The sequence below is a fragment of the Macaca mulatta genome, chromosome 3 (assembly GCF_049350105.2).
Source record: "Macaca mulatta isolate MMU2019108-1 chromosome 3, T2T-MMU8v2.0, whole genome shotgun sequence".
Taxonomy (NCBI): domain Eukaryota; kingdom Metazoa; phylum Chordata; class Mammalia; order Primates; family Cercopithecidae; genus Macaca; species Macaca mulatta.
This window is the reverse complement of record NC_133408.1, coordinates 99661149-99683270: the sequence shown is the minus strand read 5'-3', so window position 1 is coordinate 99683270 and position 22122 is coordinate 99661149. Positions and strand designations below refer to the sequence as shown.

Here is a 22122-nt window from a genome sequence, read left to right as displayed (position 1 = left end):
ATTATAGGTGTGAGCCACTGTACTCGGCCAGCTCTCCCCTTCTGAGTGAAGGCTGAAGGATCCTCTAAGGCAAGATCTCTGGCCTAAGATTCCATTTTCATACTTGCCAGTTGGAACCATCTCTGGTTTCTACACGGAAATATCAGAAACTGAAAGCCTGCTTTTATATGGTGATCTCATTTCTTTACACACATAATCCTAGTATTTATTTTTCTTCTAGAAATTTAATGTTTGTAATCTGTAATAGATACAGAGATTCTAATAATCTCTGTTTACATTCGTGTGTTTGTGTTAATTTATTCTTTCCCCTCCTCTCATTTGCTCATAATAAACATGTTCTTCTACTCCTTGAATTCTTTCATGTGCTTTAGTACTGCAGGTACTGCTGTTTCATTGAATGGGGGCTTAGTAATTACTATCCCTTCCCAAAGTGCAGGCTAAATTCTTCTGGGGGAGAGTGTTACAAGGGCTTCTCAAACTTAGCATGCAGAAGAATAACTGGAAAACCATACAGATTCCAGGGCCCCACCCTCCCAGAGATCTCAAGTAGGGTCTAAGAATTTGCATTTCTAACAAGTCCTTAGGTGATGCTGATGCTGCTGGTCCCAGGACTTCAATTAAGAGCTGTGCTTTCCTAGAAACCCATGATCCAGGACTTTTCTGCTCACTTGGCTTCTAACATCTCTCTCTCTCAGAGCTTTCAACTTCATCATGAAAAACAAGCTGAACAGTGATCTTGTCCATGGAGATGGAATTAGCATTCTTGTCTTCTAGCTATGTATCACATCAAATCCTTGGTTTGATTAGCTTGAAGAGCCAATTCAGCCCTTCAAGTAAAACTTGGTATTTTAGATTCTAAATCTTTTCCAGTTTCAATGGCTTGTAGGACTTTAAGAATAAAGTTTATCAAAGAAAAGATGAAAAATACTACCATTTTTTTCCTTCTTTCTCTCCTTTCCTTCCTCCCTTCTTTCCTTCTTTCCTTCCTTTCTCTCTCCAAGGGTGAAGGTTTGATTAAAATGAGATTTCCCATTTTATTCTTCTGAATTCTCTTGTGCCTACTGTTTTTCCATCATAGTTCCTGTGTTCCTAGGGAAAGGGTAACCATTGAGTTGGAAGACATGATAACTGTGTACTTAACATTTTCTCAAATGTGATCACTGGTGATTTTCCTGAAGTATGCCACAGAAGACTATTTCAGCATGCAGTTTATTTTTATATTTCTAAGATTCACCAAGATTCATAAAAGATTAGGAATGGAACCCTTCTAGTCTGCATTAATGCATTTTGTTAACAAAATGGACAGCCCTTTCATGTGGAGGAGGGGAAATTAATATCCCAGAAGAGCAAAAAGGGAAGAGAGAGAGAGTTTTAGAGGTAGTGTATTCTCCCAGAAGTCACAGAACAGGTACAAATAATGAGGGTTCTGAAAGGAAGACAGACCTGGCTAAGTGTTGTGTCAGGGAAGTCTGTGATCTCAGGCTATTAAATATTACCCACCTCTTTCTGGTCATCATAATTCAAAACCACAGTGACAGTGTGCCAGTTGTGAGCCAAGTGGTTATCATGCCTTTGCCCAAAAGGCTAAGAAAAAGACAAAAGCTGGGAAAGATCAGAGAGCATATTGGGTTGCGATAAGGAGGTTATCTCATTTTTCTATGGAAACATCACAAAATACGTAGCTTGACCTCTGCTGCTGGGTAATGAATTTCCATGAAGGACCATCAGGGAGGGCCAAGGAGGTATATGGGGAGGGTGGGGTGGGGGAGAGCGGAAACCAGTGGTCAATGTTGCCTGCGTCTCCTACAGCCCAGCTAAAAGGGCCAGGCAGAGTTGCATTAAACCTGATTAGAAAACTCTGCTTAATACATTAAAGAAACAACTTGTAGAAACATCTACCTCCCTCCCTTCCTCCCCCAAACAGTAATGAGTCCAAATTGCTAATAAAACATAAAAACTCAAAGATGTTGTACATGGGCCATTTTTCTGAGCTGGTTATTTTTTATGTCAGTTTTCCCACAGCTGTGAGCATGCTATAACTATCAACTTACCAAATGCCCTAGTTTAAATGAAACTTAAAAGAATGTATTTAGGAACTTTATAAAGAAAGTAGGGGGAAAAACAAACAAGCAAGATTGTCCATTTTTTTAATTTGGTAAAAAAGAAGAATTTGGCCAGATATAGGGGGAATATGGCTTGAACTGATAATTCTCAGAAAATAGTGGTTGAGAGAATAGATTTATCTGTCTTCTTGCAAAGCCATTATTCAAAGATCACATTCAGCCTTCAGCTGCTTGGGAGGCTGTGGTGGGAGGATTGCTTGAGCCCAGAAGTTTGAGACCAGTCTGGGCACCATACTGTAGGCGTGATCTATATTCTGAGGTTAACTTATGCAAGTAGAATTAAGAGGCAAGTCTAAAGCACAAGGAAGAACAAAGAGTGTTGCTGACATCCTTAAAAATATCCCATGTAAAAGTCATTCCACCCATGGTGGATCAAATGGCCTAAACTTTCTAAAGAAAAAACAGTAGGAAGAATCGATTTTTTGCTGTCTTTTTTCATTTCATCTCTCAAAAACACAGTAAACATTATTATTTGGAAACCTGTGAATGTTGAGTTATAAGGAATGATTGCCAAAAGTTTGGATAATAAATGAGAAATGCATGTTGTGAAGATGAAACTTGCATGTCATACACAAAATTAGAAATTGAGCTCTGTCCCTCTGTGCACTCAGCAACACCATTCAAGCTACAAAACACCTTAGGGATATTTAATATTCTGTGCCCACCCCTTATAAATGTATATGACTCAATATCCCCAATGAGTAATGTGGCCGGCAGCCATACCACCTTCAGCTAAGCTCTCATAAGCTGAACAGGGTTGGGCTAGATCCCTGCTCTTATGAGAGACCTCCAAAGAAACCCTGGAGGTGTCAGCGATGATTCAGTGGGTAGTTCCCTGACTTGAGTCAGTCTCAAATCACTTTCCTTTACTGATGTTAACGGATCCTTTACACATGCAGGTGCGGCTTTTGTGAGAATGAGTCCAAACCCTGTTTACTTTTAAAAGATTTTTTTTTTTAATTTAAAATAAATGCCGTGGTCCAGATAGCCCAAAGAAAGGGAAGAGGAAAAGGAAGGGTACAACAGAGCCAGAGAAAATGGATACATTGCAAGCTAAATCCCACTTCAACAAATGTCATCAAACTTGGGCATGGTGGTTCATGCCTGTAATTCTAACTACTCAGGAGGCCCAGGCAGGGGGGATCAGGATCACTTGAGCCCAGGAGTTCAAGACCAACCTGGGAAATATAATGAGACCCCATCTCTATAAAAAATAATAAAAATAGCCAGGATTGTGTCCCAGCTACTTGGAGGCTGGGTGGGAGGATCATGAGCTCACTTGAGTTCAAGGCTACAGTGAGCTATCATTATGCCACTGTTCTCCAGCCTGGACAAAAGACAGAGACTCTTTCTTCGGGAGAAAAAAACCTCAAAATGATTCCCCTAATTATTTGATTATAGTGGAGCTTACTTGTCACAAACTTTGCTTGGATCAAGTGGGTCACCAGTGACAAGATTTGGGGATCTGCTTTTTTGTGAGAGTGAAACCAGGACTGATGCTCTTGGAATCACGTAGAAAATTCTGTCTTACCCCTGACCAAGCCACTCTAAACAAATCCAAAAGAGATGCACCTTCAAACAATTCTCAGGTGCATGCTGTCCCTGGGGGGCATGTTGAATCCCACTGCGGGAGCTGGAATGCCAATCAGAATGATCAAGGATACTATTTACTGGCATGAGCGTGTTCTTATAAGAGCTTACCCTTCCTATCTAGTTGCTTGAAACTGCCAGCAAGTTTTGTTTGGGGCAATTAAAATGCTATGTGATCCCTTCGAAATTGCTGTCTTGAGGGTGTTCAAATTTTTAAAGATACAGAATATTTTGAGGTTTTAGAATAAAAAGCACTTGTTAATATATAAAAGAAACTGTGGGCATATTTCCTTTCTTCCATGAAATATGCTTAGCCTGCTTATATCCTTTTTAAACCAAGGATATGAATAAATCTGCCCAAATATTTTCTTTGGGATAGGAATCATTTTCTAAGTAGATGATGTTTTAAAAAAATAAAAGAGAGAAAAGGAAAAAAAAAAAGATGAAACCGTTTAAAAAAAAAAAACTTCTTGGTGTTATATAAGAATTCATTCTGTTTATTTGTAAACTCACAAAATGTTTCTAAGTTTGCAAATAAAATAAACGTTTTTCTATACAACCGTTTTTGAAGTCACATCCAACCTGACTACATAAAATGACAAAGCCCAGGAAACGAAAACAAATACCTGTTCAATGGACTTGAAATTAGTTCACATTTATACTTTTCTTTGATAAATGTGTTAGAAAAAAATTGCAAGTGGTTAATATTTGGTTCTTATTAACAAAGTTTTCAAACTTTTGCTTTGCCGTTAAAAAGAAGAATATTTACATTACGTGAGACAATGTAAAGGTTTAAAAAATGCACGTCTGCCTTTCAGTCACATGAAGTTAATCATACTTCTTCTTGCATAATTTCCCCAGCCTTGAATACTACAAAGTTGTATATAAAAATCACACATTTTCATAAACTAATCTACAGTTAGGTTGTACGACATTTAAGTCTCTATTAAGCTCTACTTGTTTCAGGACTCATTCTTATGAGGAGACGGAAAGAAACTTCATGAAGTTTCCCTTCCCAGGTCTAATGCATGACCTCACTTTATGCTGTTCAGTTTTTATTAAATTCTTTGCTAACTTAATGCTAAAAGATATATAAGAAAACTAATAAAAAGAGTATAGCATCTTTTAATTGAAGGAAAAAATGAGTGCTTTGCATTCCAATATGAAGGGTCATATATTCTTTTCCATTGTCTGGGTTTTATAAACATCTCTGGATATGTCAAAGTTTATTTCTCATTACTTTAGTAATTACTTTTATTATATGTTTGTAACTATACAGAATTCTGTTGTAATTATGCAAATGTGAGTGTAGTTTTATACAACTACAAAAGAATTGCTGTAGCCAATGAAATATATGTTTTCCTGTAAAGTTTATGTTACAACAAAAAATACTGATTTAATCTTTAATATGGTAAGGAAGGGAGAAGGAAGTATGTACAAAAATCAAAACAAAATGAGTTTACAAAGGGTTAGGTTTTCTTCTAAACAGATTTGGATGAAAATAGGTTTTATTACAGTGAAAGCAATGGGGAGTATTTTAGGTAGGAACTATCTGGTTCTTTTATATTATTTCTATAATTTCAGTCTGTATTAGAATCAAATCATATTGTTAGGCCTCAAGCGTGCTATGGCATTCAGTTTTACCGGTGGGTGAGAGTGTGAAGTTTCATATCAAATTCACCACTATGCTCTGTCCACGGCCCACTGCTACCCTCCTCTTTCAGAGGCTGGGGCTCTCTTTCTGACCCTCAGTTCTAGACCTTGTCCTTTCACTCTGCCCTGCTCTGAGGCCCCGTGTAGTGGTATCCTTCCCAGTATGCAGCATGAGAAAGGCACCGATACTGTGCACCAGGAATTCTTAGGCAAGAGAGAACACATCTGGCTTGAGGTACCAGGAACCCTTTCTTGCAATGAAAACATTTGATATGAGTCTCATAGAAACTGCACAACTATGAGCTGTGGAGGATGTTTCAGGTTGAAGGATCAGCATAAGCAAAGTTGTAGATGTAGGGAAGATCAAGATATATTGAGAAAAAACAATCATGTCCAGTTTGGCTCTAGCCAAAACGTATAGGGTACGTCTTGGTGAATAGTGGCAGATGACACTAAAATATAGGATGTGACAAAATAACTAGGCAGCGTTTACTTTGATTTGTTAGCAATTGAGAGCTTGTTTTTTGAGTAAGGGAATAAAATGATTAAAACCCCATTATGTTTGTGTCCTGGATTGGTTCCTGGAAATGAAATTAGTGGAATAAACTAATCCCAATAAAGCCTGTAGCTAAGTTAATAGTACTATACCAGCGTCAGTTTCTCAGTTCTGGTAAATGTACCAGGGTTGTGTAAGATGTTACCATGAGGGGAAGCTGGTGGAGGGCATACAGGAAGGCTCTGCTCTAGCCTTACAACACTTCTGAAAATCGGAAGTTATTTCAAAATAAAAAGAAACAACAACAAAACACCACTATGGGACTCTATCTCCAACACAGGCCCATCACATCAAGGGCATCAGGGGACGGCTTGGCTGATTTTTACAACAGTGGCTACAAGCCAAGCTCATAGACGTAAAGCATTTACTGTTTTACTGTAAGCTCTGGAAATCTATTTCCTGTGTCAAGAATCTTTGTTGCTGTAATTTCACCTGCTCCTAGGGTCTGCGTCTTCCTGTGCCCTGCCATAAGGATGTAAGCCAAGGGCTGCTCAAGGGACAGACACACCAGGCACAACAAGGGGAGCCCCCGCTTCCTTGGGCTTCTCTTCTTGCTTTCTGTACCAGTTCTCCTGCTGTCATTATCCCCTTTGACGGTATTCTCATGTTCTCTGCCACATGCAAGAGAAAATAAAATGTTTTTGAGACCAGTTGGTACATGGTCTGAAAAGTGTTTGCAGTAATTCTCCCTGTCTACAGGGGACACTTTCCAAGACCCCCAGTGGCTGCCTGAATCTGTGGATCATACCGAACCCTCTATATACTGCTTTTTCCTATCCATGCATACCTGTGATAAAGTTTAATTTGTAAATTAGGCACAGTAAGAGACTAACAACAATACCTAATAATAAAGTAGAACAACTATAGCAATATACTGTGATAAAAGTTATGTGAAGGTGATTTCTCTTTCTCTCTCAAAATATCTCATTGTACCATAGTCACCTGTTTTCTGACTGCAGTTGACCGCAGGTAACTGAAACGGCAGGAAGCCAAGCCGTGAATCAGGCAGGGTTACTACATGTGAGCCCATTGCCTTTTAGTGGCTGATTTTAAATGTATCTCTCCATTAAGACCATTTACCTGAATTTGGGCTACTGTGTTTCCATCATTAGGAATGTTTTTTATAGTCATTAATGCAGACTAAGAGAAGCTGACACTTTACCCCAAAATAATATAAACATATTTCATCTATGACTACTCTGATACAGAGTACGGCATAAGGGGATATGTAGCTTATATGAGGTAATTGTCTTAAGTTTGTCTTTAATTCTACATTTCTTCCATGTGCCATCTAAAAAGCCTGAAACTATAAATCAATACAAGTCAAAACAACAGAAGTTCACTAATATAAAAATGTACAGGTGTGTGCATGTTGATACGGTGTGTATTCTTTCCACAATTCTAGTGGCCTGCTTTGTTAAGGAAGTTACCATTACATTTCTTTAAAACAATTGGTAAAAATCCTTTCCCCTTTCTTTTTAAATAGAGACAGCGTCTCACTACGTTGACTAGGCTGGTCTAGAACACCTGGCCTCAGGTGATTGCACTTCGCCACACACTTTTTGATAACGGACTGTTGCAGAAAACAGAACTGTGGCGGAGAGTGGTGACTCATGCCTGTGCTTTGGGAGGCTGAGGCGGGAGGGTCACTTGAGGCAACGAGTTCGAGACTAGCCTGGGAAACATAGCAAGACCCTGTCTCTACAAAAATTTTTAACAATGAGCAGGGCAGGCCTGTGGTCCACCTACATGGGAGGCTGAGGTAGGGAGGATTGCTTCAGCGTGGGAGGTCAAGTCTGCAGTGAGCCATGATCTCACCACTGCACTCCAGCCTGGGTGACAGAGTGAGACCCTGTCTCAGAAAAAAAAAAGTGTATACTAAATTGGTTGAGTTTTTCAGCGATATTTATTGTCAAATGAATTCAGACGCTTCCTTTTTCAAAATATGTTTCCTGCTTTCTATGATCCCTTTCCAGAAAACGGAGGTTCTCTTATCACTTGCTTTACCATAAGCATAATTTGGGGTACCTTGGGTCTCTTAGATGTTGCCAGTTCAACTAGAACAGAGCAATCCTAATTTTTCAGATTGGGGAGAAGCAAGAGACTTTGGCCTTTTTCCCTGTCTCAGGTACCTCTTCTAAAATTCTGGTAGGACTTGGGTTGCTTGGTCGCTGGTCAACATGTGAAGGTTACAACCAGACAGAGAAGCCAAGAAAGACGAATTGAGCCTTTCAGTTCTTATTTGTTTTGTTTAGTGGCCTCAAAGAAAAAGCAACAAGGTGTGGTGGATTATAGTGTGAACACATCAATCAACTGCCTGAGTGTGTGACTGGACTGCCACGTGCCAGCTGTGTGACCTTGGGCAAGTTACTTAACCTCTCCGAATTTTTGTTTCCTCATCTATAAAAGAAAGATAAAAATAGCCAGATTTACTTTTAGAATTTCATGAGACATTACAGATTAGCTCTTAGCACATTGCTTGGCATTTAGCAAGGACTTTCTAATTAGCTTTTATTTTTATTATAATAATTATTATTACACTTTTGTAATCTTTTTTACCTTCAAAGTTTCAACCATGTACTTAATGCCTGTGAGCTTTACACCTTAAAAAGGTTAAAATGGTAAATTTTGTTATTATGTATATTTTACTACAATGAATTAAAAAACAAGTTGCAATCATCCCAACCAATTAAATACAAAAATCACTTTGTAAAATAAAACAACACACATTCAGGACACCAGACAGGGAGATCAGTTGTATTATGGAAAACACACACAAACACACACACACCCCCACCCCCCCAAAAAAAACACTGGACTAGGTGTTAAAAGACCTGGGATCTAGTTAATAACTCTGTGTTCTTGACCAAGTCATTACACCTTTCTAACCTCAGCTTTCTCCTTGGGAAAAGTTTTAAGAAGATGAAAGGAGATAACAAATCGCTTTGTAACACATATAAATTGGGATTATTGTGGCTAGAGTCCCTATTGCTTTTTATCTGCTTCTAAGAACAGATCCAGGATGTTGTAGAGAACTGCAGAAAAAAAAAATGCTCGGTTCATAATGCATTTATTTGGTTACAAAAACATCATGGCATTTAATAATGTACTATAAAATAGGCTCTGATCAACTCTGACTGACAGAGACTGGCTGTCTTGACCGGGTTAACGGGAAGTACCCTGGGCCCCAGACCCAAGGCTGACATATTGTTCAGGTTCACATCTTCCACTCCCCAGCCCAAAGCCAACAACGAATTCAGGGAAATTACTGAATGAGGCCTCCCCTACAATCCAGAGATACCAGGCCTCCCAGTGCTGTCATAGAAAGAGCTCTGAAATACTCAGAAGGGGTCTGGAGTGGCTGAGCAAGTAAGCAGCTTAACTTCTCCCTACTTCAGTTTTTTTCACCTGCAGAATGAGGAAATTTAGACTTTAAAATTTTCATGCTCCAACACTGCCTGAGGTTGTGTTAACAAAGTACTTAGAAATTTTTAGGATATTTTCCTGTTCTTTCTCCCTAAATTTGAAGTAACCATTATAGCATTTGGCCTCTTAGATTACCTTAAGCTCCCCCGGACCCCAGAAACCACCTGCCCCATACCTTACCTCTATTGCTGCCCTTTTCTAAGTCAGTGTAGGCCATGTTCTGGGGAGGGAAAGATTGATTTAACCCAGTGCCACTACTGTTGAGCAAAATTTGGATTTACCCAGAGGAAATACAAGGATTTTCAGAAACATCCACAACTTAGCTTTTAAATCTTAAAATGTATTAATTGGTGTTTGCAATCTGGGATGCTGAATTTCTCAAATCTTTCCTTTCGTTTTTATACCCAGGGCCTCTTGGGTCTAATACAATGGCTATCATCACACATTCTAAAAGGACCTCCCCACATTAAAACCTGTCCCAGGATACCTGTTTCACAGATGGAGAAAAATCCAGAAACCATCTGCTCCTATGGTCCCCTGGAAAGCAGCTCTTAGAACCCACTGGGCAGCCCACATTCCCAAACTGCCCTGGGAGCCTCTCAAAGTGAGAAATGTCATAGAAGTCTTAAAATCGCATACATTAATAAAGTGCATTGCTTTAAAACATGCTTTATGATTCTCTTTTTCATCTTACTCTCTAAACTTGGAAACTAAAGAAGGTCTACCTCTCATGTCCATGAGCAATTTTAATTTTATCATTTTTGCCAAGTTTCAAAAGTGGTAATGAATAAAGCAGAGCCTGTGTTGACATGAAGTTTATCTCTCTTTTTTTTTCCTTTTTTTTTTTTTTTTTTTTTGAGTCTCGCTCTGCTGCCCAGGCTGGAATACAGTGGTGTGATCTCGGCTCACTGCAACCTCCACCTACCTAGGCTCAAGTGATCCTCCCCGCTCAGCCTCCCAAGTAGCTGAGACTACAGGTGTACACCACAACCACACTCAACTAATTTTTGTATTTTTTGTAGAGACAGAGTCTCTTCATGTTGGCCAGGCTGGTCTCAAACTACTGGGCCCAAGGAGTCTGCCCACCTCAGCTTCCCAAAGTGCCGGGATCACAGGTGTGGCCGCCATGCCCAACCAGTTTATATCTTGCATATGAAAACTACATATATTTATTTAGGTGTTAGAGCAGTGTTTTAACTCCCCGAAGAGAATCGATGGTAAAAGGACAGGGGGCATAGGCAGCAGGGTATTTAAAAGCTTTTGGACCCAGGTAGATTTTTTTTTTAAGTTCTTTATCTTTTCTTGCCTGCAAACAAGATCTTCAAATTATCTGCATTACGAGAGTCCCTTTCTTGATATTTTCAACCATAGGGAAAAGGGATGGAGTGTTTGCAGGAAGGGGTTAGGTAAAAGGAGGACTATTCTCCCCCTCAGCTGAGAGTGAGTTGACTTTTAATCTCCTTCCTGAGCAGAACCCAGCTACAGGAGCTACTGAATAGTTGATGTCTAACAAATGTGTACTTTGGAGTCATCTGAAGTGACTGTTGTACTGACATTGGCTTCCAGGACTCTTTCCTGTCCCCCTTCCTGGTTTTCCTCCCAGCTCACTGGCTAATGCTTCTCTGCCCACCTCTTACTATGAGAGTATCCTACATGACTCATTTCTGAGATTTACTCCGCCTGTGGTTTTAAAGAAAGTCAATCAGAATTGATTCCCATTGGATGTGTTCAGCACTGACCGACTTGCTGAGCTCAGACGTTCCTACCCCTCTGTTCTCCTGATTGCTCCACCTGTATGTCCAAAACAAAACTCTTGATGTTTTCAAACCACATGTGATCACAGTCGTCTTCACCACGGTTGGCACAAGCCTGTATCACTACTCATCCAGACTATTGCAAAATATCTTACCTGTTGTCCAATCTCCAATTCTTTCCCTCTGACAGTCTGTTCTCCACACAGCAATTAATGCAATTTTCTTAAAATAAAAATCAGATTATGCTAGTCCGTTCTTTAGACTTTCCAATGGCTTTTTCTCAACAATTAAAATAAAATAGAAACTCTGTAGTGACTTGCAAGACTCCACCTACCTCTCCCAGGTTATCTCTTTTCCCTCTCTTTCTCCTTCCCTCCAAGGTCTTCTTTCTTTTCCTGCCTGAAACACACCAATTTCCTTCCTGCCTTAGGGTATTTATCTACATGGTTCTCTCTGTATACCTCTTCCCTATAGCCATACCTGGCTCCTTCTCACTAATCAGTGCTCAGGTAAAATGTCATCTCTTTGGAGGGGAGTTCCCTAAATATTTGATCTAAAAGTCTTCACCACATCCAATGCTCCCTGTCATCACCATGTTTTATTTTCTTTGTAGCCATTATCACGATCTAAAATAAGAGTATTTGCTTGTTTTCTTGTTGATTATCTCCTTCGACCCATTAGAATGCTGGTTCCCTGAGGTCTGACATCTTGTTTGTTTTGTGTTCTCCTGTGTCTCTGAAACAGAGCCAAGGACTCAACAGCATCCTTGTACAAAACACAGTCCGCAGCATCTTTTGTCCTGGTGTCTCAGAGCCCACCTTAAGAACTTATGACTTTGGTTTTCCCTGTGCTATCAGCATATGAAATAAGGATAATTTGTCTTTCTCAGCTAAAGTCTTTTGTGAGATGACTTGAAACCAGTTAGGAAGAAGAGGGTATCAGGAAATATAGAGAGAGGTAGTGAAAGGGGAGACGAGAGAGAAACAAAAGGATCTCAATTGTGCTGAGGTTTGGCCAGGCCAGGAGGGATCAAGTAACACCAAATAGCCTTTGTTAAAATAACAGAAACTTTGACAAATTAAGACGGAACTGCCTCAGACTGAGTTATGGGGCCTTCTAGACTCAAAACCACCTACCCTTGCAAAATAGTGCAGCGTGGATCCTATTTCAGCTTGGGATAAGGTGCTCACATGCTGATGCATATGATGGCAATGCAGATTTGAGATGAGGAAGACTCTGGGTTCGCCTACAAGAAGTCAACACCAAGGACATTTTTACCAAATGGAAAGGGTGACTTACAGGCTTTTTTATAGCTTATTTATTTCTGAAAGTCTCTAGAATTTTAAAGAGGATTACTGCCCCAAAGCTAATTCATTCAGAGATTTGTGTCATTCCTAACAATCACTGTCTCTTCATTCTCCATGTCTTGGAGGGTCTCTTCTTCTGTCAACACAAAGCTTCTCTGAGTAAGGGGGTGTAAAAATCTCCAGCAAGGGTCAGGATGAAATAGGCTTGGTGGCCCTAGGCTAGAAGATAGTACGTGACCAAAGAACTAGGTAGGAGGCCTCCTTGCTTTCATCATAACTATCATTACTTTTCAGGTTCACTGCCTCTTCGTCCAAATCTACACACAGATTACTGCATTATTATTGTTAGTATTTTCCCAGACATTCAGCACCTACCCAGGTTTTTCATTTTGTCTATTCCCTGGGCTTGTGTGTGTGGTGTCTGTCTCCGTGGCTGCTTCTGTGGCGCTATGACAGTATTAATATGACAAAGAGTTGGTCAAATAGAAATTATGTAGGAGTCTCATTGTAATTCAGACACTTAATTTCCACTTAGCAGGAGATGCAGCCCTTGATGACTCACAGGTCGTGATCCTCATTCCCCTTCCTGGGTCACTCGTGTTTTTGGGTCTGTGGATAGACTGGCATTTTCTCCTCTCAAGTGCTGTGGCTCTTTACAAGACTACAAATTCAAGACTTTTGAAAAACATTGTTAACATCCTTTTGGGAGGGTGATGGGTGAAGAAACCCAGAGAAGGAAACCCTGTGCAATCATTCGTATCCAGAGACCACTGTTGATATGTAACTAAAGTTCAAGAGGACAATCAAGGTATGCCAGAGTCGTGGTAGATGGGTACCCTGTAATGGACTTCTCAGTTACCACTGGTATCCCTTCCCCCATCCCAGCACACCCTCCTCATGATTGTCACCTTAGGAGACTAGGAATATTGCAAAATAAACATCGGGAAATGTTGATAGTAAACACAGAAGAGAAATGTCTTGCAAAACTAGCCACAGGAAACCCTAATCTTATCATGGGTCCTGGAGACCATAATTGCCATAGACTGTTCAGATGGGTGTTATGTTACTGCGAACGCAGATGTTTTCTTTCCATCCACTGTGGGCATCCTGTTTTGGAAAAGCCACTATAGCCAATGTCTAAAGGCTTGATCACTTTAGGACAGATTACTGTATACTTTTTACCTTAAAATAGAAGAGGGGACAGGAAATCACAGCTCCTTTAGAGCATGGAGGGCAGAGACATACACATGTATTTATACATTTTTTTCACTTACTTTATCAACTTAATTAATTTATTTATAAAATTTCCATGACCATAGGATGACCACCTAGAAGTGTGGACTATGGATCACGAGCATCAAAATCTCTGGGGAGTTTTGCTTAAATATACATATTCTGTCATAGCACCACAGAAATAAATCCCCACCTTGACCTATATAATCTCCAAGGTAATACCTGGAGACCTGCATTTTAATCTATTCCCCAGACATACTCAGGCACACCACATCTGAGAACCACTGACTGATGTTTGCTGGTTTGAGTGCCGGGCCAAGGGTCAGGGATTGAGATTCATTTATTTGTGCCTGCTTTTCTTTACCTGTGAAAGAGCATAGCTTGAAGTTTAGCACAAAGTGAGCATGCTTTTTCTCTTGGGGGTTTTTAACCTGGGGTCCATGGTTAAAAGGAGGAGTCAGAGTGTTCATTAGATTTTTTCAAGGAGGATTATTGCCCAAGAAAAGTATGTTCTAACACCAGCTTAAATGCCTGCTTTCCAGTTTGTGTGGGTGCTAAAAGAAAAGAATTCGCCAGATGTGGTGGTACATACCGGTAGTTCCAGCTATGTGGGAGGCTAAGGTGCGAATATAATTTGAGCTCAGGAGTTTGAGGCTACAGAGAGCTATGACTGTGCATGTGAACAGCCACTTCACTCCATCCTGGGCAATGCAGTGAGACCCCATCTCTAAGGAAAGGGCACTGGGATTGACCCAGACAGTGCATGAATCTCATTTTCCTTCCCATTTCTATTAATAAAGGAAGAATTCTTAACTTTGTAAGAAATGAGAAATGTAGGATCTTTTTACTCCTAAATCTATAAATCCCCTTGGACATCATAATATCTACTTGTCCTCTTATAAGAATGGAAAAGAGGCTGGGTGGGGTGGCTCACGCCTATAATCCCAGCACTTTGGGATCCACCCAAGGCGGGTGGATCACTTGAGGTCAGGAGTTCAAGACCAGCCTGGCCCACAGAGCGAAACCCTGTCTCTACTAAGAATGCAAGAATTAGCTGGGTGTGGTGGTGTGTGCCTGTAGTCCCAGGTACTTGGGGGGCTGAGGTGGGAGAATTGCTTGAAACCAGGAGGCAGAGGTTGCAGTGAGCCAAGCCGGCACCACTACACTCCAGCCTGGACGACAGAGTGAGACTCCGCTCAAAAAAAATAAAATAAAAGGAAAAGACAAGCCTGCATTATGTCTAAATCATATAGTACTCCATGTCTAGAAAAATCAAAACTTATACCAAAGCGTTTAAAAGAGTCACTATGATCATTTTATTAAAGTTTAGAGCTGAATTTTAGCATAAAGCAGGATTAACTGCACCTTTCTCTCCAGGATTCTGGTGTAAATAGAGAAACCACAGTCATGTACGGGCCTGAGAGGGACAGTAGAATGTGGAAGTGGGTTTGGAAACCAAAATATTATGTCAGCAGTTTTCTCTTTCATTTATTCACCCTTATCAAAACCAACTTTTTAACTCAGGGGCCCAGTTAATAAAAACATAGATAATTTCATTTGGAAGACCCAAGAGCTTCATGTTTGGGGTTTAAAAAAAAATTCTTCTCATCCCCTCCGGGCAAAAGTGTTGGAGGGCGAATTCTCCTTGCAGAAACCCTCTTAATAAATCAGTGCTGGTGAACTTCTCTGCTCAGTGTAAGAGAAGGTCAGTTATTAAATAGACACAGAGCTCTACAGCTGGAATCCTTGTGGAAAGAAATGAAACCACAAATACAATTCCTTAGTTTAAGCCTGCCTTTTTATTTCTAATACCTTCAAAACCTCTTCAAACTCATTCTTACTTTTGTAGTTCTTTTTTTTTTTTTTTTTTTTTTCATTTAAACATGTTTTAACAATGAAAACAGCCAGCAGAGTATATTTTCAGGGTTATCCTATAGATACGTAAGTAATCCTTTTCTGAGGGTCTTTATGTGGAATTGCAAAGTGCTGAGGGGAGACAGAGGGAGAATATTCAGAAAGTAGATACTGCAGTGTTTTGAATTTATCACGTGCAAAGGGACAACAATTTTCCACTGATTTTGAAAGTCCCCATGAACTGCTTTTCCAGATAAAAATTCTCAGTGAATGAGGGTCAGCTTCTGGCAGTCCCAAGTTTTCCTCTCTGTGAAATGGGGAGACCCACCAGGGGAGCGTCGGAAACCAGCAGCTTGGGGGTTCCAGGAAAGGGGCAGGCATTGACTTTGCAGGTTTGGCTCAGAGTGTGGCCCCTGATGAGATTTCAGGGTGTAAAAGGGAGGGGACGAAGACCAGGTGAGCAGTGTAAGGCCCTCTTAGGACCTGAGGGAAGTGACCTTCTGTGTTTCTTACTTTTTGATGTTATGCCTTAAAAATGCTCTATTCTTCTCTGCCTCTACTCCAACCCTCATCCCTTGGAAAATCTCCCTGGTCAGAATCATGATGTTCCTAAGACCGTCATCTTCCCACATTGCCTCTCCTGATTCCAGGGCCAATAGCAGTGCTTGCTTCTGGACACATGAATTAACCCAGGTCATGAGGAACACCTGGATTATAAAAGGTATTAGTGTACCAGTACAAAGCAGCGAATGGTCGCATTCCCAACTTTGGTATCAGACAACTTTTAGTTCAACTCTCAGCTCACAGTGGCTAATTGAGAAGAAGGAAAGACTGATGAAAGTTGACACTCTAAGGAAGAGTCTAGTCTGTTGCAGGCATCATTCCCCATCTCCCCAAAGAGCCAGGCAGGCCCAGAGCTTCACCTGATATTATTCTACTAACCCTATCAATGCTCATGAGTACACAGAGAGTAGAAAATCATCTCCAAACAAGGCTTGGACCAAGGGGCACAAATGAGCCCCCTACGGCTCAACATTTAAAGGGGCAATTATTTTCAGGGTTGGGCAATTATTTTCAGAGTTGGACAATTGCAGACCTGCCCCTGAGAGTGAGCACCTCCTTAAATTTTGCACCCTAGGCACCTCACTTGCTTCAACCCGGACTGGTCCAGTCACCACACTTGGTCAAAGGGGAAACGAGGAATTTGGTTGATAACTTCCTTTAACCGAGGTTCCCCATAGAGCCTCCAGGAAAGGCCTCTTTCTCCCACATCATCAGTTGGGTTGTCCACCTCTCCCAAGCATAGCTGCTCTGAGCCAGTCTTGATCAGCTACTATGCCTTGTCTTGGCTCCACTCACACCAGAACATGAATTCAGTGTAGTTAGTCTGATAACATCGTTAGGCTCCAATCCTATATAAACTTTTACCCACAAAAGTTTGGACCTCCTTGGCTGGGCACTATGGCTCACACCGGTAATCCCAGCACTTTGGAAGGCCAAACTGGGAGGATCGCTTGGGTCCAAGAGTTCGAGACCAGCCTAGGCAACATAGGTAGACTTTGTCTCTACAAAAAGTAAACAAAATTAGCCAAGCATGGTGGTGCACACCTGTAGTTCCAGCTACTCAGAAGGCCAAGGTCGGGGAATCGCTTGAGCCCAGGAGGTCAAGGCTACGGTGAGCTGAAATGCCACTGCACTCCAGCCTAGGCAACAGAGCAAGACCCTATATCACCCTATCTCAAAAAAAAAAAAAAAAAAATTGGATCTCCTGTCCCCCACCATTATTTGAGTTCTTCCTGTAGTTCCCACTCTAGTCATAGAGATTGGTTAGAACTGACATGACCTTTCTTTGGACATGAAAAAGTCCTGGAGGCAGTGTCTCTTTTTTAAGGGCACCTCAACAACCATGCAAGAAGTCCCAACAGGAGAATATTTAGCTGCTCTCACCTCAAGTTCCAATTTCCCTGGATGCCTCATGTAGGAAGCTGGTGACAATAGTCTAGGATCAGCTGCTCTGACATCAACCACTTAGTGCTCATTCTGCCATCCCTGCTGTGGGGGTCCAAGAAAAGGGGAGCAAGAGGAATCTGAAGCCCTCCAGGGAGAAAAGGTATAGTGCAGGGATGGAGAAGGCCGACCAGTAGATTTCCTAGGATTTTCTTATTCTAGGTTTTCTAGATGCTTCAGATCCTAAGGAAGCTGCAGAAAAAGTGTGAGCAATAATACAAACAGGAAAAAGAACTTTCAGGAGGGAATATATTCAGGGAAGACCGAGCAGTCTGTGTTGCTACTAGTTCAGGCTCAGTTACATTTCTTTTTCTTTAATTAATTTATTACTATTATTATCATCATCGTTATCATTATTAGAGACAGAATCTTGCTCTGTCTCCCAGCCTGGAGTGCAGTGGTGCGATCATGCCTCACTGTAGTCTCGAACGCCTGGGCTCAAGTGATCCTCCCACCTCAGCCTCCCACCTCAGCCCCAGTAGCAGGACTATAGATGTATGCCACTACGCCCAGCCTCAGTTACATTTCTTAGGGACCTACTATGTATGGGCCAGGTGCTAGGTGCTAGGGAGAGAAAGACAAATAGCACAGTCTCTGTCTTGGAGGAGCAAATGGCTGCTGAAGAAGACAAGCACGAAGAGATCCTCTCCATAGTTGGCTTATTGCTGGGATAGAATCTGCTTCAGGACGCCAAAGGAGCACAGAGTAATGGCCACCCCTACACCAGCCTGGTAGCCCAGCAAGGAGACCGTGGAAAAGATAATGCCAGAGCTGAGGATTGTATTCATTCATTCACATATTCGTTTATTCAACAAATATTCCAGGAGTGTTAACTGTCTTTCAGACATTGGTTTAGGTTTAAGTGATACAATGACTTGCACATTTTAAGAAGTTAGAGAAAAAACACTATTGGAAGCAGAATTGATATTATTTTAGGGCTAATCAAACGGCTGTTGTGACTTGTTAATATCTATCCCCAAAAGTTTCCTGATGCCTCCACCATTATAAATTCATTCCTTTGTTTGAGACATATTCAGCATTACCACATCCGTGAATTACAAATAGGTTTTGACACAGGAAAGGCTAGTGAATTGCCTAAGGGTACTTAGAACCAGGGTTGGGGTATAGGAGGTGCAGTAGTTACACGACAGGAGTCACCAAGGGCAGATCACTCGCCTGTCTTCTCTCTGGGAGCACCTGGAGCTGACTTCAGCGGGGCTGACAATTTAAGCCAGCGAATCCTGCTTGCACATGGTTCAGGATGCATGCTGCACCGGGTCACCTAGGCGGCCCCTCATCCTCTGTCCACTGTGAAAACACGGGACACCCAAGTTGAAGGGAATGCTGAATGACACCATGTGGGTGTGCAGTGGTCTGTGACCAGAGGGTTCACTGGAAGCAATTTGCAAAGGAGGCCTTAGAAAACCACCTGGATGGTTATTGTAAATTAAAAAAGGAAGAGATGCCACTTTTTTCTGAATAATTTTTAATACTAGGTTTATGGCTGGGTACATGTGATAGTCATTACGGCTTATTTAACTCTGAAATTATCTGGCCCTTCAAACTCCACTGGGACTGTAGAAATCTTGGGTTAAATTTTAAAAACAATGTTTGAAAGAAGATGATATGCTTTTCCTTGAGGAGAATAAATTCAAACCTAAAAGAGGGGGGAAAAGCAAAACAAAACAAAAAAACCCCAGCTCTCTCTAGGAAGGATCTCCATTGTTTCTTATATTTGCTGTATTTCTCATAACGTGTCTGAACTCAGAAATTCACCCAGGCACACAAAAAGTCTACTCTAGTCGGCTGTTGAGCCCCTCCATCCCTGCAATCCAAGTTGTGTCTCTTCTATTGGGTTGTTTGGAAAGAGTCCAAAAGCATTCTGAACTCTGAGCTCAAATCTCAAAGGTTTCCACTTCTTCGGAGCCGAACATTTCATCAGGAGCTGGGAGTGTGTGAGTGAGTTACACCGAACAGCTGCGCGGTACCCACCACCCTCTCCCCAAGGATGACACGCTCTGCAAAGGAGGGTGTTGTAAGCATTCCTGAGCAAGCCAGCTAATCTGGAGACCTAGCCTGTTGGCCGGGGGCTACTTCTAAGAAGCCTCCCTCTGGAATTACAGCATCTTATGACTTCTATCTATGAAGCCCCCCTTCCTCAGAGGAGCAGCTAGGACATGGGGTAGGGGAGAAGGCCAAATGGGTGAAAAAGGAATCTCTTGAGTCAGAGGGGAGTTTTGTTTTGGGAACAGCATCTTATCTCTTTTTAGCTGCACACAGGAAGGAAAATGGGAAAGTAGGGCTTCTTTTCAAGTGGGGAGGCACCCAGCAGCCAGTGGAATGCCTGATTTGGAAGGGGCAGGAGGGAATACTTATGTCCTGAACAACAAGTGCAAATATAAATATTCAGACCCTTTGAACTCTGAAATTGATTTCAATTCAGGCCAGCACTCCAAAGTTGTTTTATTGGGATGTGGAAGTGTTCTGACACATTGGTGGCTTAATGGCATCATCATCAGACACAGACATTTCTGGGTCCTTGGCATGTGTCTGGGTTTTAGAAACACTGTACCCATTGGCGATTTCACTCCCTGATCAGAGGCACACTGGCCGCCTTCAAACCTCGTTCTCTTGCTCCCCCTGGTAGAAGCAATGATGCTGGTGGGCCTCATCTGAGGTCCGTGCCTGGCATTGGCCGAAGCGATCATCTCCTTTGTTACTTCCCAAGCAAGGCACTGGAAAGCCATCTTTACATCACCTCTATTTAAAGCACAGGGTCCCTTTTGCCTATGTCACTGAAAAACCGCAGAAGCCTGGTATCTAGTGGATTCACCCAGCCCCTGTAATATGGTGTAAGAAAAATCCTGCAGAGAACATTTTCCCATTGAGCTTACAAAAAGATGTAAATTTGGAAAACTCTACCACATATCCATTTTGTACTAAAAATAATAACATAAAGAAAACATTTTAATAAGAAAACTAAAGTGGGGAGGGGAGATTTAGGGGGTAGGGAAGGGAAAGTGAAAGTCCATAGCTTGATATTAACCAAGATGGTCAATGGCTCATTTAAAAAAGAAAAAAGTAGTTTATACAAAATCTTGCCAACCTGCCTTGAAGTGTAAAGGCTTGTAGAAGCTATTGAAAATTTTGTTTTATTTATTCCCCTCAGCAGAAGAAAAAATCAATGGCTGCTTGGCAAGTCAGACGTAAATGAGTTATACAGGCCACTGACATGGTGGACCAAACTTTATAACAACCACATTTGCCGCTGTCAGGCCACAGGCTTCAGTGGCGCCAGCTGTAATTATGGCTGATCACCTCTAATTCAGAGCTGCCTGCCTTGATAAAGGTGTCACTCGGAGCCACTGTGGCATCGGCATCAATTGAGGATGTCAAACCAAAGGGCAGCCTGCTGGAGAAAGCGCTTCCCCACCCCAACCCCCAGGGTCCTGGAGACCCTTGGGCAAATATTGCTTTTTAACTCTTCACCCTGAGTACAGCGACACTCCCTGAAGCTGTGATTTAAATTCCAGGGGATTCAGATGAATATCCCTGACCTCCATCAGTGGACATCTTTAATAAGCCGAGAGATTCCTCCAAAAACAGAGTTTAGAAGTCAAGTTCCTCTCTGCTTTGCAACGTGCAAAGAGACAAATGTTTGTCTTATCTACCTGATTCATTGGCCACAAAAGGCTTTAGGGGCAATAGACTGTAGCACAAGCCATGGTCATTTTCGGAAAAGGAAAAAAAAAAAAAATTGCAGCTTCATGCCTTTCTTCTGCTTTTGTGGTATTTAAAAAAAAAAAAAAAATCCTAGCGAACTTCCCATTTTCATGTTACTTTTTTCTTTTTGAAGGAAGCATGAAGGGTAAGGAGAAATAGCAAAACGGAGAGACGATGGGGTTAAAAAGCCCTGTTAATAGAGTAGAGAAGTGTCTGGAGTGTTGTCCTGGTGGAACCCTGAGTGGGGAGGTGTGAAGTGAGGGGTAGAATTCAGCCATTAAAAGGGCTTCACTGTCATTTGTGAAGGATCATGCTTGACTGCCCCCACCTCCCCAGGCTGTTTTTCCTCACTCTGTAATTAAAAAAGAGACACACATACTGTCTGTTCTCCTCTTTAAAGTCACAGACGGCTCCACCCGCACCAGCACCCCCTCCAGCGAGTTGAGTTGTGGGGGCACAGCCTGTCTTTGATTTTAAGGGGGGACTTGTCTTCCTTCCCTCTCCTTTGGAAGGTTTACCTGAGAGTGGAGTGCTGATCTCAGAAAGGCAAGTGTTGTGTCTTGTGGCTGGGGTCTTTTTCCTTTAGCACATGACAGGGTGACCCATAGGGGACAAGGGAGAAGTGACTGATTTCACAGCCCTTGGTGGCTCCAGACACGGGCACATGTTTGGACCAGAAGTGGTTTTGCCCTTGCTGACAGGGAGGTCAGATGCGAGAACTCTCCGGAGGGGTGGCGGCTGGCATTCAGCAACAGAAAATCCCATCCAGCTCCAGGAAAAAAGGGCCCTGGGCGATGGAAACCCTGTCACCTGGTTCTGAACCAAAGCCCAAGCTGCTAACTGAGGTTGGTTTTTAACACTCAGACCTTCCAACCGGCCGTCTTTCACTCCCTGCT

At 41.8% G+C, this 22122-nt stretch overlaps 1 protein-coding gene across 1 annotated transcript in view; it reads left to right on the top strand.

Moving 5' to 3' along the window:
• Positions 1 to 22122, top strand: part of CREB5 (cAMP responsive element binding protein 5) — a 416204-nt gene that overhangs the window by 254967 nt on the left and 139115 nt on the right. The window lies entirely within an intron of this gene.